This window comes from Rattus norvegicus, chromosome 4 (genome assembly GCF_021556685.1).
Source record: "Rattus norvegicus strain SHRSP/BbbUtx chromosome 4, alternate assembly SHRSP_T2T, whole genome shotgun sequence".
In the NCBI taxonomy this organism is placed as follows: Eukaryota; Metazoa; Chordata; class Mammalia; order Rodentia; family Muridae; genus Rattus; species Rattus norvegicus.
The window spans coordinates 127,060,729-127,076,516 of NC_141537.1; the positions used below are offsets into that span (position 1 = coordinate 127,060,729).

Sequence of the window (15,788 nt, forward strand, 5' to 3'; positions counted from 1 at the left end):
ATCAAAACCTCCTTTCATTGACATAGGAAGTCATAGTTTGTCAAGATAACATGAACTTGTACCCAGAGAGGTTTGAATTCTCCTGCAACCTCAAAAACCACAAAAATGGGAGAAATTTGAGAAGTCAAATATGTTCTTGCGCCTCCTATATCAGCCTAAGAATTTTTTTTTGTGTTGTATGTTACCCATCTAATCCTCACCATAGTTCTTGGAACAGACACATGGCATCGCATGGAGGTTTCCAAGGCAGTTTTCACAGCAACCTTTTTTGGCCTCTTGCATTTCTAGTGTAGCCTTTGAAAATAGCTGGATTCAATTCCATCGTGTCTGACACCCATACAGTCGTTCTCTGTATGATGTTCAGTCTGAAGGAGGACAAAGGAAGTTCAGGGAGAGACATTGAGCAAGATGTGATGTGGCCAAGTGGTGACAGCTGCTTTGATAATAGAAGCCCAGATGCATATTTTATTGGTTGTGTTTTAGTCATTGTTGAAAAACTTTTAAACAATTTATAGATCTCCATGATTTTATATGTTTTTCAAAGCTAAGAGAAAAGGCTCGGCTTTCTTGTGTGGGTTTCTACCCATGGAAATATAGCATGAGCATTCATAAGAAATTTATATTCATGGTCATGTTAGCCCCATAAAACTTGAGGTACAGTATAATTTGATTAAATGCTCTATCTGACAGCCTTGAACTCTGAAGACCTTGTTACTCATTAGCACTATAGTTTAACTAATAAGAGAGCTAGCTAGCCCTTAGTCTCAGCATATATCTTAGTTATTTTATTTATACATTACATTGACTTGACCTAGGTTTGTTTATCTGGAAAACAAAGTTAATCAATGGACCAGGACATATCAGAAGGCTCACATAAGCTCATATATGTAAATTGCTTGGCACTGTACTTTGCATATGCCGTGTGTATAAAACACAAGAGAGGGGTGTTCTACTACACTGCTAGAGAAAATACAAGCTAGTATAATTCCTTTGGAAAATTGTACAAAGATATGTATTGAACTTTAAAGTTGGTACATCTCAAGACACAGCAGCTTCACTTCTCTGAATTTACATAGAGAATATTCAAATAGAGAACACACATAAAGAATATGCACTAGAAAATATAACGGCGATAATAAACACTGTAAAGAAGAAGGCAACATAAAGTATTCAGGAAAGTGTGGTTTGTAATGTGCAGGAAGCAACGAGTTGTTTAACTTTTAAGGGGAAAGTAGAAGTTGCCTAGAAAAAGCAATTCAGAAATAAATATGTAAATATGGCTAATTTATATAAGAAACACCCTTAAATAATTCAAGAGAGTCAGAATCTGTCCTGGTTACTCAGTGATCCACTTTTCTTTCATCTTCTACCTCTGTTATTATGCAGCCTTTGGAAACGTCCTCTCCTGCATCCTTTCAGTCAAGTTGCTGAAAACAGCATTCATTAAAAAGGATGCCAGCCTTCAGTAGTGTTTAACTGACCAGGCCAGAAAGTGTCACCCATCTCTTCTCTCCACTGTCCACTCAACAGAAGTCAGTAATAGCCACAGCCAATCATAATATAGTCTACATACAGTTCAGGTTCAAGGAGAAAGAAAAACAGAAATTTACCATTTTCTGCCACACATATTCCAATGTTCAAGAGATATATCTGTGTTTTTCAGTAAATAGACCTTATAAGGTGCTGTACTGGGTAAACCAAAGGCTAGATCTTGTAGAGAGTGGACTATAATTTGAAATTGATGTATTTATTGGAATATTCTTAAGTTCAACATTTGAAGAAGCAGGATAAGACAAAGGGATAGGAGCTGTGATATAGAGTCAACAGTAACTCGGTCACCCCACAGGGTGCTCTGGCACTAAGAAGGTCTTTTTGAGTTGTGAAAACTTGGACCGTCCCAGCATGGTATGCATAGGACCATAATAAACTTGAAAAGCTAGTGCACGGGATCAAGTGAAACTGGGTCAGTCCTGGGTGTATTTGACTCCAGGAGGAGGAGGAGGCAACTTTGGGTGTCTGTCTGCACAACTGAAAACATCTGTTGGCAACACTTCCAGCTAAGGCAATGCGTTGGTCACTGTGGTTAGGTCTGTGCACTGCTGTGCTTCATAAGAAGCCAATTACTACTGTACACAGAAAGAACATAGTCATTTTCTCAAACTAAATTTCTGTGCAAACATAAAAACTGCATCAAAACTGAACCTTTTGGTGTAATGAGCAGGGGTTAAGACGGCAGAGTTCCTGTTGAAAAAAAAAGCTGCTCTAAATTCTAGAATAAAGATAAAAAAAATGTCAACCATATCTGTATTTTTTAATGTTTTAAAACAATACTGGATTTCTGTTTCACTTATATATAGGGTGTTCAAAAGTTGTATTTGAGACATGCTTCTTGTACACGCATGTATGATCAGAATATTAGTCTAAAAGAATATGTCCATTCCACTGTATGCAGATAAAAATAACTTGCATTTTTTTTTCAAGATTTTGACTAACTTTTCTTTCTTCTTCCTCCTACAGTTTTTGGCTACCTCATGGCTTCTAAACTTCTCCATCAAAGGGTAACGGGGGCTGGCTGAAGGATACTGGGCGTAGGGGGAAAGGAAGGAAACCAGAGCCTGCAAGTCTCAGTCCATGCAGCAACTCTGCTGAAGAAGTTTAGCCGAGGGAAATGTTGAAAAGAAGTTACCGTGATTAGCTTCCCTTGTTAGCCATGCGCACTACAGCCTTCTCTTATTAGGCAGACTCCTGGGAATTGGACGTAATTGCATTTGCAGTGAGGGTGACTAAAACATGCCTGTCTTCCACAACTAGGTGCCTCCTCTAATTAGACGATTTTTTTATTTCAAATACCAATCTTAATGGGATATTTTTATTAAAGAGACATTTTTTTCTTGTATTTTCACCTGCTGCCCATCTGCACATTTTTCTCAGTGTCATAGCTAATCTGCATAGACCAAAACACTCTCCTCCGGTTTGAAAGAGAATTTTATCATTTATTTTCATGTGGTTTCCTTGGGGGTAGCTGGGTGGCCAAGAGGGAGAACACAGACTAATTTAATATTGAAATAAGTATTTGTTGACTAAAATGAAATAGGTATCTTTGCAATGTTACTGCTATCACTCTTAGATATTCTTTGAAATGGTTGAGCCTTTGAGTTTAAACTGAGCAATCCTATCTGACCCAAGGATGAACAATATGTGTGTGTGTGTGTGTGTGTGTGTGTGTGTGTGTGTGTGTGTGTGAAATAAATAAAATTCAAAGGACTAGAGTTCTCATTCATATTGACACTTGGTTAATTTGAGAGAAATGCCACATTTTGTTTAACTCAGTTTGTTTAGCTACAAAATGAATATAGAAGGAAAAATTCTACATATTTCTGTGTTCCTGATTTTAACTTCAACACTAATATTAACAAACTGTCTATGGAAAACTTTTATTGAAATCAATCAGAAGTCGATCTTGACTCTACTTTAGAAAAATTAAGTGCTGACCAAAATATACTACTTTCTCATTTGTAAAATAAGGTTACATGTAGCTCATTTGTGTGTGTGTGTGTGTGTGTGTGTGTGTGTGTGTGTGTGTGTGTGTGTTTTCAGGCGAAAGTGATAGTGAATTATAGAATGACTGGGATATAGTGAATCCACAATAAAAAGGAGTTAACCTTGTCTCATTTGCTCTCTAACAAGACCAACTCTGTTTTTCTCCTTCTCTAAGAAAAAACACACATTGTAAAATAAGAATGCTTCAAAGATAACTTGAAGCCATCTGGGGATTCTAAGGACTGAAAATTCCATGAGTTCATAGTAGTCCTCATAATTCCACTGACTGTAAGTCAAAAAGGAGGACCAAGTGTATGCCCAAACACATTTTTGAAGATTTCTTCCATCCTTCCTTGCAGCCTCTCTGGGGGTGGCTGTGCCTGTGAAAAACATTGAAAATCTAAGAAAGAGAGTCACCTTTCCAGACTGGAATGTCAGAATAGAGTCTTTTCCTTATACAAGAAGGGCTTAATGGGGAAGAGGTTCCAGATCTGTATGAATTTCAGTACAGATAGAGGAATTGATAACTGATAGAGATGATGGACCCTGACTTTGGGCAAGAAATCTGTTACGATATTCAGAAAATTCTTTTAAAAAATCAAGGAAGTGAACATAAAACTCAATGGAAGACATACTCATCTAATATGAGCGCTCTCTACCAGCAATAGCATATGTTGCATTCTGGAAAGATCAGGGGTTGTTTGATTGCAATGGATTATGGGTACTTTGTTGCTAAAAAAAAAAAAAAAAAAAAAAAAAAAAAGCTCTCTCTCCACACATTACAACTATTGCCTAAAAGCATAAGAAATGGCCTCAGTAGGAAGTTTAAAGTAAATTGGGATCTTTCTGGTTAGACTGAGATGGTTATGAAACTATTTGTAGAGAACTCTTTATTCTTATGGGTGTTTAGGGACAATGTGTGACCAGGTAACCAGGAGCTATCTTTGGTTGTCATTGGAACATTAGATAATATAAATACAAGCACCAAAAAATCAAGGATTTATGTGTGTGTGTGTGTGTGTATGTGTGTATGTGTGTAAGTGTATGTATGTGAGTATGTGTGTGTGAGTGTATGTATGTGAGTATGTGTGTGAGTGTGTGTGTGAGTGTGAGTGTCTGTGTGTGTGTGTGTGTGTGTGTGTGTGTGTGTGTGTGTATTATTTTCTGTTTCAATATCAGCTCTGAAGAAATGCTCAGCACTTAGTGAACCTTGAAGAGCATTCTCTTCAAGAGCCGGGCATTCTCTGTGCCCATGCTAGGTGAAATGTTAGTGGCTCTAGTAGTACAGACAGAAGGCAACTGCTCCATTTTGCAACACATCATTCATCTCTGTTCTTCACGCAGTGCCCAGGAGGGCTATTCCAACATGACCAAGAGTACAAAGACAGTCCCAAGGACTAAAAGAATACACCATTTGCCCAAACATAGCTATTCCTGTGTAAAGAGTCCCTTGTTGATTTTAATGTTTGCTGTAAAACCAGAATTACTTTCTTGATCCCAATTAGAATAACATTGAAGAATATACTTTTCAAATAAGTTTTCTTATGAGTCAGTGAACTAAGATATTTTAATTAGAATTCAAATGGAACACACATATTAATACTTTTACTTTTTGAGGAACAGTCATGCCCATTAGAATTCCTCCATCCTGATAGTGCCTAATAATTGCCAGGGTGCTAGCTTAGCTCTAAGTAGCGTTTCAATTAACTCGGGTCCTTTTAGCACCATATATCCCCTTTCCTGTTTTCAAAGAACAACTTGTCTTGTTTCTGACCATAGACACAAACTTATATTGAAAAAACTCACCTATGACAAACAATTTAAAAAAGCACAGGAAGCCTACAACAACAATTTGATATCACAGAAAGTCCATAATCCTAAATGGAACAAAAATGGCAAAAATCTGTTCTTTCCAATCACTGATGCTATAAAAATGAAGCATGTGTTGGAAACTATCAGCCCGACGCTTACCTCTTACCATACACAATATACACTACAAACAAATCATAAAACCCAAAACTATAAAACTTTATGAACTTGAGCAGGAAAGACATCTGAGGACCCATACTAGTAAAAAGAGATTTACTAGCTGGTTAAAGTGCATTCCTGACAAACACAGGGGCAGGAGTTCAGATGCCAAGAACCTATGTTTCTGGAGAGTAGCTCAGAGATGAAGAGCACTGACTGGTCTGGCAGAGGACTTGGGTTCAGTTCCCAGCACCCACATGGTGACTCCCAGGATCCCATGTAAATGTTAGGCAGGCGTATCAGCCACCTATAATTCCAACCTTAGACAGCTGAGAAGGGGAATCCCCAGAGAAAGCTGGTGAGGGAAACCAGCCACATGAGGCAGGCTTGGAGTTTCACTGAGAGATCTTAATGCTCAACATCATTAGCTCTGAAGGAACACAAGTTAAAGCTACCTGGATTGTGTCCACGTTTTCCCTTCATATATTTGACACTGTAATATAGGTTGTCTACTGATTGTTTTGTGATAACTTTGTGTCCGGCTATTTTGCTGAGTGTGTTTATCAGCTGGAGAAGATTCCTGGTAAAGTTTTTAGGTTTTTCTAAATTTATAATAAAAAATAACAATTTATTTATTTATTTAGAGCACATAGAACCATATCCTCTGCAAATAGGGATATTTTGATTTCTTCTTAACTTGTATCCCCGTGTCTCCTTCAGTTAGTTGCCGTCTTTCTGTAGCTATGACAGTAAACGCTTTATGAAATGGGAGGGAAATGATTAGACAGCCTTTTCTTGTTTCTGGGTTCAGTGGAAGTTCTTTGAGGGTTTTCTCCAGGTTAGCATGATGCTGATGGTGGGATGTTCGTATATTGTCGCTGTTATGTTGACATATGTCCTCTAGATAGCTATTCTCTCCAGGACTTTAGTCATGAAGAGGTTGTGAATTTTTCGGAAGGACTTTTCTGCATCTAATGAGGTGATCATGTGATTTCTCTCCTTCAGTCTACCTATGTGATAGATCACATTTGCTCATTTACATATGCTGAATCAGTCCTATGTCTCTGAGAGGAAGTCATCTTGTTCATGTGCATGACTTTTTTTTTTTTGATGTGTTCTTGAATTAAGTTTGCAAAAGGTTTCCTTCTTTATTTTCGCCTACAGTCACCAGAAAGATTGGTCTATGCTTTTCTTTTGTCTTTCTTTCTTTTTTTAATGGAAGCTCTTTATCTGGCTTTGGTATCAGGTGTTGGTGTTTTGAAGGGCAAGGAGAATTCCGTACTGAGTCCATTTGGTCTTAGGCTTGTTTTAGTAGTGGGAGTTTTAAATACTGCCACTCTATCATTGGTTTTGGTGGTTTGTTTAAATTATTAACTCCGTATTGACTTAATTTTGATAAGTACATATGTGTGGAAATTTGTCCACTTCTTTTAGATATTCCAATTTAGTTGAATATGGATTTCCAAAGCATGTCCTTCTGATTTTCTTAATTTCCACAGTCTCCCTTTTCATCTCTGATTTTATTTACTTGAATCTTCTTTCTTCCTTTTCAAAATTTGGATAGAAGCCTGCCAATATTCTTAATTTTTTCAAAGATCCTCTTTTTTTATTGATTTTTTGTGTTGTTTTCCCACTTCTACTTCATTAATTTCAGTCCTGGTTTTAATTATTTCTCTTCATCGATGTTTTTTTGGATGTTGTCTGATTTTGTCTTTTCCAAAGCCTTTAGGTTAGCTGTTTTGTAATTGTTAGTCAGTTGGGTCCCTTAGACCTACAAACATCGCAGCCTATTACCAATGCTCTTGGTTACATTTCTGAGCTTGACAGTAGGACCCTAGTGCTGAAGAAACCACAGACCTGAGTCACAGACCAGGGAGAAACCAAGCTGGCCCTGTCCTGGAAGCTTCATCTTTACTACCTAGCTTTTATACTGCTGGCAGTTGATAGACAAGCTCCCAGAGGACAAAAGTACGCATTAGTCTCATCTCACTGCGAATCCAGTGAACTACAAATAAAGACTGGCCTGGCAAGATATTCCCAATGGTGCAATGATGGCATAAGTGTCATGAGAGCAACCAAATACTTTCTGATTGCATTTACGGCCCACTCCTAAAGAGAGAACTCATTCATGTCTGGCTCCATTAATGGGGCCAAGAACTCAAGGCTAGAAGATCATATGATCTAGGGAAGAGTCTACTACTACTCTGCTAATAAGATATTATTAGTATTACAATATTTATAATTACATATAAAATGTAATGTGTATGTGCATATTATAAATATAATATGACATAATATTAAAATGATTCCTAATGTCTAGTCATTGTATTGATAGACTAGCACTCATCAAAGAGCCTTCTTTTGCAGTAGATAGTTATTAACAGAGACCCACAACTGGTTAGCATGAAGAGAATAAGAAATTTCATAGTCAGTACTGAACATGGATTTTGTATTAGACCTACTACTCAGAGATCATCATGGAAGAGGGGACAGAAAAATTATGAGTCAGAGGCACTGTATGACTGGAGTTGCACAGTGTTTTCTGAACACAACAGGGCAGTGTATGCATAAACTGACAGTGATTATGAATGTATACATAAGACCTACATAAGGCCAAACCCAATACAACCCTGGCATTGGTATAAAGAGGTGATAAGAAATCCCACCCCTATCTGAGGTAGTTGACAGCTGCTAGGGGACAGTCAGTCTTCTTCAGGGATGAGGCCCCCAAGAAGCTTTCTCACTTTATAGTACCTGGTCCTTCACCCATGCTCATGTTATGAGTACTAAGTGGATTCTGTTGGGGTCTTTTATTCACTTGTTTTGGGAAAACATGAAATCGAGAGGGAATAACAGTGATGGTAGAAATAGTGAAGGAACTGGAGGGAAGAAATGTGTTTGTGTAGGGGGGACTTGATGAAAACATTATATGCATGTGTGAAATTCTCAATAAAAAATAGACACACACACACACACACACACACACACACACACACACACACACCATACAAATACAACTGATACAGTCCATGTACCCCCATCAGAATGGTTATCAGCAAGAAAGCAAAGGACAATCACTGCTGGCAAGGACGTCTAAAATGAGGAAAGCTCATACATCCTTGTTGAAGTATAGACTGGTACAGCCATTATGGAAATATAGATTTCTCAAAAAACTGAAAACAGAACTGCTAGATGGTCCAGTTTTCCTGCTCTCAGGTATCTGCCCTAAGGCTTCAAAGTCAACATATCCCAGGGATACTTCCGCATTCACGTTTATTCATAATAGCTAGGACATAGACGTAATCTAGATGCTCACGGAAAGTGAACTGATAAGAACATATTATATATGCACACAATGCAATTTATTCAGCATAACGAGGAACAGAATTGTGTCATTCACAGGAATTAATGGAACTGGAGATCAACATGTTACCCAATAAGTTAAACTCAGAGAGGCAAACAACAGATTTTATCACATATACAGAGTCTAGGTTGAAATAAAGACCTAAAATGAAGGGAAGAGAAGAGGGGACCAGAGAGGGCAATGGAAAATGAAAGGCAAAATACCATGTGCTTTCTTTTAAGGACAGAATCTAGGTCTAAAGGAAAACACACACACACACACACACACACACACACACACACACACACACACACACACACAGCAAGGAAACTGAAGTAGGATACTTGAGGGAAGTAAGGGACCAGGAGACCAGTGAGAGGATGAACAAAGTATCAATGAATTAAAATGGCATAATGGAATCCATTGTTTTGAACACTATCTAGAAAAAATAATAGTAACCTCACTGAGCTATACTTTAAGATACATTGTGTCCTATGTAAATTAATTTTTTATTTTTTGTAAATTAGGTTTTAATGAAATTATATACATATGTACATTCATAAACATCTAGGGGAAAGTTATAACTGTTTTCTGCCTATATAGCTATGGTATCACACCTCGTTAGTTAGTTAGTTAGTTAGTTAGTTAGTTAGTTAGTTAGTTAGTTAGAGGCAGAATCTCACCATGTCACCTTGGCTGGACTGGAACTCTCTATAGCCAGGATGGCTTCAAATTCACAGAGCTCCATCTGCCTTGGCCTCCTGTGTACTGGTATTAAAGGCCTGTAACACCATGCTGGTATACTCCCTCTCTTTAAAGTTTCTTTTGTTGATATTCTATGGATTTCTAGTCCCTTGTAAGCTTCATTTTCATACTATATGACAAACACAGATCAAGATAACAATTTCTAGATGTTGCCATAACTTCAGCTGTACAAGACGCAAACTACATACATTTCACGAGTCAATGCTACAGCTGAGAAAAGTGTATGCCATCCCAGGGGACACCCAGGGTTCTATAGTCTTCCAATTCATATTAATACCACGGTGTATACATTAACCACTTGTCACATATATAGGCCTTTAACACCTCTCCCATTCTGAACACAGACCTGTTCCTGCATGCAGACATCACTGAAGGGAGGCAGGAAGGTGGTTGGTGTGAAACTCAGCAAACCCTCACTGATTTTGCTTCTCTGAAAGCTGCTTCTGTTGACGACTAAGACTGTTTTCAAAACCTGACTTCTGAGTCAGAAGCCCAGGTATGTTAACTTAGCAATAGTCTTCAGGAAGGTTTAAGTCTTTGTGGAATGACAGTGAAATGGGTGTCGACACATTAAACAGCTTGAAACTAAACGTTCATTGTAAGCCAAGGAATGAGAGATGCAGTTTACAGCATCAATGGGGATGAAGTTAGCAACCTTTAGCAAGGAGACTGCGGATCAATAGCTGTCAGAGAGTTCGCAGCTGCTCAGACTTAAGTGGAAATTGACCGGGAAGTCATGTATGAAAGGTACAGGCAGAATATTTAAACCAGACTGAGGGAAAAATTAAGATTCATTATAGAGCTTCCCAAAAGTAGAATTAGAAGAATAACTTCTTCGATTTCCTTAGAGAAGTTAACCAATATTTATGAAAGTGGGACCAATTTAAAGGACCATGCACTGACAAGCTCATGGGCAGGACATTTGGGCATTTAAACTATGGCTTTGAAAGAGCAGAAAGAAAGCACATCTTGGGAATCCAATGTTGACCCTTGCATTCATCAACACTCCATCTATTTCTTCGCTCAGATGTTACGAGGTTATTGTTGTCGTATTTATCACACATATAGCCTCCTCAATAGGACCATGGTATATTGATGTACAAAGTTAATCAACAGACTAGTTAAGTGATAGCACCTCAGGGAGGAAGCCCATTAGAGCTCCACTCCAGTACAATGAGTGTTAATACCCTCAGGAATATAGAGTGGATAAAAGAAACAAGGCAAGCTCATTGCTCAGTGAATTCGATACGACCTAAGGGTATTCTTAGAGGAAACTTATGTTTTAAATGTGTTAGAAGCTTAGTCATTAGGAGAGTGCCTTTCGTAGTCCAAAGAGAATCAACTCAACCTATCTCTTTAGTCAATACTGATCATTTTGGTTAAAAAATTAGGAAGTAAAAGGGCTCATGCTAAATCAAGTGATGTCTCTCATTTTTGGTTGTGAGCCTAGCCTTAATAGCTGAGCCATCTCTCCAGCCTGTGATGTCTCTTCTTATCTGTAAGTTTTGTGTTCAGAACTCCATTCACAGCCTTCTCCAGATCTGTACTGGTGCTCCTATCTCCGCTTAAGAGTCCACCTTTGCTTCCAGGACTTCTTAACTGTTTAGATTGTTCATGTTTTATACTCGTTTTGCAGAGTGAAAATAAGCAACGGGGTCACCAAACACAGAAGACACTATTAAAGTAAGAATTCGATCAGGTTTAAAGCAACTTCGGAGTGTAGTTCTGAAGAGAATGCTATGTCTACCCACACCGATATTCCGCCTTACTGCTTCAACATATGTATTTAAAAACTGTTGACAAAGAACTACTGACTTTTTACAACCACTTTCTGTTTTTTCTCCCTTTCCAGCCTTGCAAATATATCAACTTGAAGTCAGAGAATACATCTTGTGAATTTTCAAGATAGTGACTATTTAATTTAGACTCAAGGTCCAATGCCCATTGAACCTTCCTGTAGGAGTAATCCAATGGCATCACCATGAAGAATTTCTCACATTTTATTGTCTTGTTCAGAAGCCACAAGTATAAACCACTATTTCAAACATAAATCCAAAACATGTATGACTTTTATAAAGATAAGACCATGTTCAGTAGTGACTTCTGTGATTCAGCAAGACTTGACTGGGTTGAACATTACGGCGCATATACCAGCTTTTCCCAAGAGACCAGCTGTACGGCTAGCTGCATCCATCTCTCCCCATAATAATGAGAGCCACCACCACAGCCAACTTTTTATAGCTGTTTCTCTGTTCAAATCCCATTCAACTCACTAAATTTTCTGAATAATACTGTTGGTCGTCTTCACTCAGCATGGAGAAACCGAGGCAGGAAAAATAATGAACATTGACCTTTAAAAAACAAACAACGATGACACCAAAATCTCTCAACATCAATACATACAACTGGAGGGAACTGAAGGAGGCAGAGGAGGAAGAAGAGGAGGAGGAAGAGAAGGGAGAGGAGGAGGAGGAGGAGGAAGAGGAGGAGGAAAAGAAGAGACAAACATCCCAAAGCATGACTTTGTGGATATCCTTCAGCTAAAAAGACCCATTAGACTGAAAACAAAAACTACATCAACAGGTAGGAAAAAACCAGTATTTTTCAATGTCCAACTGCAGGACTGAAAAAAAAAATCTTTCTGATGGTTTGTCTACATGAGTCTGAGGCACAGGAGAAAAGAAGGTTCCTGAAGGGGATGGGGCACCATTTAAGAGAGATGAAGGAATTTTAGAATAACTTCATGGTGGCACCTCATACTGCTAAAAGGTGTTCGTTACCAATGAGCCGCTTGAAACATAGACTCAGCCTCCTGAATCGTGAGCAAGCCAAAGGTGATGGGTTTTCTCACCTAGAGTTATGTGCATTTTCTCTAGCAGGTACTAAGCCTGGCACTGTAGATGTGGCACGGCCTGGAATTAGGGTTACTACCAAGTCTTTCTCACAAGCCTGGCACCTGAGTCCCCCACTGGGTCCCACATCACATGATCCCAAAGGTGAAGCTAAGATTCACACAGCTGGTTTGTGAGATTACAAAGTTCTTGCTATTTTTTACTGTTCAGGCACCACGACAGAAGTCCCCAACACAGTGGGACAGAGACCATTGTCCAACATGAGTTTCCATTCTCAGTCTGCTGATATAGACAATTGGGCCTTAGAAAACCACTTTTTTTAATAGTTTACCTTATATCTCCACTTTCATCCTTTAACATTTTCATTTTCCCAAGCAAACTGGAATCTAGGAACAGCAGCTTGGGGCTGGGGATTTAGCTCAGTGGTAGAGCGCTTACCTAGGAAGCGGAAGGCCCTGGGTTCGGTCCCCAGCTCCGAAAAAAAGAACCAAAAAAAAAAGGAACAGCAGCTTAACTCGGTTTTCCCAGAAAACAATGTGTGTGTGTGTGTGTGTGTGTGTGTGTGTGTGTGTGTGTGTGTGTGTGTGTGTGTGGGCGGGGGGGGAGTGGAAAATACTTGACTTTGTTCTTGGGATCAGAGTTGCTTAAGGACCTCCCCACCCTCCACCCCCCACCCCCCACCCCCCAGGAAAATTGTTTTTTTGTTGTTGTTTTTTTTTTCTTAACAAATTCAGCTCAGGCTCTACTGCCTAATCGTTTTCTTATCGCTGAATATTGCATATTTACACAGGTGCTCCTCTGCCTTAATTGTTTGGAAGCAGTCAGTCCCTAGAAGCAAAGTGAAGTGACTCTCTTCAGAGATGCAGTCCAGCTGGGGTCTGACAGGTAAAGAATTACTGCTAATGAAAGCCCAAATGAAGTCAGGTTCTTCAAAGTCAGCTGGGGGAGACGGGAACAAGGGTTATTAATGAACTGTTAGGAATAACGGGAGAAATGAGAGCTGTGCCCTTGAGTCTTCCAGGAAAACAAGAAAGTCAGGAGTCGATAGGACTCAGTGTGGCTCAGCTGCTATATGTATCACATCACGAGGCCCCTGCCTGGGGTCCCTTATGCTCCCTGCAGGCTGATTAGCTGGGAAATCTAAGGGATCTCCCCGGATCTGTAAATCTCAGCTAGGCCTCGAGTTATGTCCTCTCTGCTTCCCTGAGGATACAATTGCTGGCTTTCAATTTCCAGTATTCAGATGGACATGAAGAGATAGCCTTATTTACATTGACTCTGTATCAGTTAAACATGGATGAAATTTATAAAGGGTGCATGCATTTATACCTGGAAAGCAAATTCTATGCCCAGAATCCTTTTGAAGCAAGCACACTTAGCTGGGAATCTATCCATCCCCAAGGAGCCAGTAGAAATTCCCGTGGGGTTATTATGAATGATAACTTCCCGCAGGCTTGTGACCCTCCATGATGGACTCAAGAGCTCAAGACACATCTGTTTAAAAACCAGCCTGTGCCAGCTACAGAACACCTTGTAGCCTTTTTTTTTTCCAAGTCATTTTTCAATTTCCTGGTAATGAGCAAAACAGATCTGATAATTTTCAATAATATACTCAGACATGTGGGGTGAAAGGCTGTAACTTTCAAACTCTTGACACAGATATCTCGTTCAGTCAGCAAAGAAAGCAATGCCTGCAAATGCCTTCTGTGCTCCAGGACTAGTCAGCGGAGGTCTATCAGCCACAACAAGGCCATATTTTGACTGGTTTTCATCAATTTGACTCACATAGTTTCTCTCTCTCTCTCTCTCTCTCTCTCTCTCTCTCTCTCTCTCTCTCTCCCACCCCCTTTGTTTCTTTTAAAAACATTTGACTCCACAGAAAGAAAGAATTCTTTCACCGTAATTCAAAGTATTTTCTTATTGTCTTCCATAAAATATGAGTTGGAGGCTTTACTGTATAGTTTGGCTTCTGGCTAAACTGAGTGAACAACAGCCCAAGAAATCAGGGAAAATATGAAATGACTGGCTGGATCCTTACCCCTTTGTTCTGTTCATTAGACTAGAAGAATGTGACAGCCCTTTTTGTCCTGAGCAAAGGTACCATAGGGTTCTGGGAGAGACATCCGTTCTTTAAGGTCAGTGTGAACACCCTAGATGTCAATCCAGAAGAAACCTGTCCACGTGAGAAGGAGGAGGCCCTGGCTGACTGAGGTCTTTTAAGATCATTCCATGTGCTGACTCAAGGAAATTTGGGCAACACGCTGAAAACATTTGCAGGCCTGGAAAAGAGCTGGCTGAATAATTCAAGATGCTTTTAAGTTACACAAAATGGATAAAAACAAATAAAACTCCACTTCCCCTAGTGATGTTAAGCAGTAAGGGACTTTTGAAATGGAAGAAACAGAGCGTCCAGTCTCATGAACCTCCAGCTTTGGGAAGCTCTTTAACATCAGACAAAGAACTCCAGCAGAGGAACAGAAACGTAGTTTCCATGACTTCAAAATATTTAGGTGAAAAGTGAAATTGCCACGAACCTGTATCTCAGTGTCCCAGCACCCATATTACCAAGGAGATTTTCAGGTGTTTCTGAGATACACCCCATGCTTTTTTGATCTTGCCTGACACTTTGCCTTGATAATTCTTCTGTGAGACCCTCATCTTGTGCATCTCAGGAGGCTTGGCAACACAGCTGGTCTCTACCAACTAGACACCAGTTAGGCCTCCTATGGTGAGAAGATGTCTCCACACACTGTGTGCTGTATTGTCAACAGTTAAGGTACCAGTTTTCCTTGATTTATCTAATTTCAAATACACCCTATGAGCTGCATGCTACCATTATCCTGTTTCTTCCTACTTTGTGTATAATGGGAATGCGGAGGCTGGCAGTTTAGCTCAGTGGAAGGGCCCTTGCTTAGGTTGGTACTCTCAACTCTACATGGAAAAAGGAAGGAGAGAAACTGGGAGACAGAAGCTTTTCAATACATTGATATTTGAAGGCACATCATAGTCTGCTAAGTGACAAAGGTTACAGAGTACAAGAGTTTGGTGTGGACAGTGCTAGTTTTACAAGCTCCCAAACCACAGTAATCTAAATTGATTTGAGGGGTTACAAAATGACTCTTCAATTTTCCTCTCAATTAAAAGACATTCTTTGGGAGACAGCTTGAAGTTGTTGACTACTCCTGGCAATATGCAACTGCTTTCACGTGCTTCCCACTGTTGCTTATGTGTTCAACTAGGTCCAAAGACCCAGCCAGACTCACAGTGATACAGCAGTGAGCTCTAACCCTGGTTAGCTCACAGTTTCACTCAGAGTGGAA

At 39.4% G+C, this 15,788-nt stretch overlaps 1 long non-coding RNA gene across 1 annotated transcript; it reads left to right on the forward strand.

The window, feature by feature from the left end:
- Window positions 1–11,957: 11,957 nt before the first annotated feature.
- Window positions 11,958–15,302, forward strand: LOC147994977 (uncharacterized). Its single transcript, XR_015686913.1, has 3 exons — window positions 11,958–12,199; window positions 13,259–13,353; window positions 14,348–15,302. It is a non-coding gene; the product is annotated as an uncharacterized LOC147994977 (long non-coding RNA).
- Window positions 15,303–15,788: the final 486 nt, after the last annotated feature.